Source organism: Gossypium hirsutum, chromosome A09, assembly GCF_007990345.1.
Source record: "Gossypium hirsutum isolate 1008001.06 chromosome A09, Gossypium_hirsutum_v2.1, whole genome shotgun sequence".
NCBI lineage: Eukaryota > Viridiplantae > Streptophyta > Magnoliopsida > Malvales > Malvaceae > Gossypium > Gossypium hirsutum.
Window position 1 is genome coordinate 63,715,738 of NC_053432.1, and position 2,422 is coordinate 63,718,159.

Sequence of the window (2,422 nt, forward strand, 5' to 3'; positions counted from 1 at the left end):
AAATATTGTATAACACTTGTTTTATTGTTAATTTTGTTATTATTTTAGAGGCATTTACTTGTTAAGTTGCATCTATCTTAGTGTTATTTAAGTATACATATTTCTTAAAATTTATTTTCAATTTGTTTAGAAATATTTATTTTAATATTTTTAGTGTAATAGCCCAAATTTAACCGGGCTAAAAACAGAATTAAAAGGGATAAATAAATAAATATACATTTATTAAACAGTCCAAGTCCATGTTACAAAGCCCAAACAATGGGCCCAAAATCAAACATCTCAGACCCATTTACCCGGATACTACCCAGCAGGCCTAAAGCTACCCAGTGGACCCACTTACAACCTTAACCCATTTACACCCTGGACCCATTACAATTATAACCTTAACCCAAATACACCCAAAGCCCAAACCTAAAACAGACCCAAACTCTCAGAGGCCCAAAATTTAGAAGCATTCTACTAGAGTTAGAAACCCTAGCCCTCTCCTCGCGCCGCAAGGAGTTTCTAGAAGCTTCGGACACTTCAAATGGCGTGGCCTTTCATCTCAATCGTCACCACCAAGCACGCCGTGACTTCTCGACTCTGCCATCATATGTCACGCCACCATCGACGCACAAGACACGGCCAGAATCCGGCGTTGGCTCCATTAGCGCGCAGACATCAGTGATCGAGCGAGATTCTCGTGGATTACCTGCGAACAAAAGAGAAAACAAAGACAGAAAATCAAGGCAAAATATGGAAAGAAATCTTTGATTTCTTTCCTAAAACATAACAGCCTAAGGCTATAAATATTTCTTCAAATCTATAAACAAGGGGGATTTTTATACACAATAGAACAGAAAACAAAAATACAGAGATAAAGATTTACTAGAAGTTGTATCCATTTAAAGCAGAAGAAATAGAAAACAGTTCCTTTTTGATTTCTTACGGTAATCAAATCATTCTTTTATTTTTTTATTCACCTATTGGATTTCTGACCTGAATACACGGATTTGAGTAATAATAAAAGAAGATAAAAGAAAAGGGAGGTTACCTGATGATTGGCGAAGGAAAAGAAGATTTTTTCGAACCCTAGCCACCGTGCGCGGTGGTCCTTAAGGCAGCGTGTGGGCGCGTGAGGCCGACGATCGGGGCGAGGCCTATGGAGGCCAGAGCCTGGAGCTTCTCTCCTCTCTCTCTCTCTTTCAGAGAAAATTTTAGGTTTTTTAAATCGGGTTTCAAATGAGTTTAAGGCTGAGAAGTTGGCTTATATAGCCTTGACAAAGCAACATCGTTTCATGGCCCCAGGATCCGCGCGTTGACCCGATTACCTGGGGAGGATCTGTGTGTTTTTTGAGGATTGGGTTAATTACCCAATTGATCCTTCTATCCTTTTTTGTGTTTACAATTAAGTTTTATTTTATTTATGATTTAACCCTAATATTTTGTCTCAGTTGTGATTTAATCCCTGAAGTAGCTGCTTTAAGTCCAAGTTTAAAACGCAGTCATTTTGGGAATAGGGAAATTTGCCCAATGAGTCCCTTTTGTTTTGCGCGCGTTTTAATTAGGACCTAAATTCAGTTCTACTTCTTTTGAATTCGCCTAGTAATTTTGCTGAGCTTTAAATTTAGCCCTATATATTTATTTTTATTATTATATATATATTTCATATATTGTAATTTGTTTTTTTTAACCTTACTTTTATATTATATATTGTAAGATTATTTTATTATATATATTAATATTATTTATTATCTATTATTTTTCACAAATTATTATTATTTTGCATCATTATTTTATTATTATTATTATATTTTTACTTGTATTATATATATTTATAAATTATTTATATATATTGTTTTTACATATATACTTTCATTATTTTATATTATCTGTATTATATTTCTTATTTCCTATATATTTAAATTATATTTTATTATATAACATTTATTATATTTTTATTTTTATTCTATATTACTTATTATTTTTCTTTTTTTATATATGTTATGTATATCATATATATTATCTATTATATTATTTATGTTTATATTATTCATTATATTATTCATAATTTTAAAATTTGTAAATTAAATTATATTTTTAACTCATATTATACTCATATTAAATTATTAATTAATTATTTATTATGTATTATTTTATTTTAAATAATATTTTTTTATATTATGTGTTGTTTTATAAGTTCTTTTACATGCTTTTAAACCAATATATATTATATATATAATTATTATTCTTTTATAAATATTTTGTTAATATATATATATTGTATATTAAATACTATTTTAAAATTATTATTAAATATCATATTTTATTTGCGTTATATGTATATTTTGTTAACAATTGCTCATTTCATTTTATTTTTATATTGCATATATCTTGTGCTAAATGTCATTTTATATTTATTATTTGATATTACATTTTATGA

At 28.8% G+C, this 2,422-nt stretch overlaps 1 long non-coding RNA gene across 1 annotated transcript; it reads right to left on the bottom strand.

The window, feature by feature from the left end:
• Positions 1 to 204: 204 nt before the first annotated feature.
• LOC107890275 (uncharacterized) lies at positions 205 to 1,208 on the bottom strand. Its single transcript, XR_001681902.2, has 2 exons — positions 1,034 to 1,208; positions 205 to 691 (listed from the first exon to the last, which is right to left on the bottom strand). It is a non-coding gene; the product is annotated as an uncharacterized lncRNA (long non-coding RNA).
• Positions 1,209 to 2,422: the final 1,214 nt, after the last annotated feature.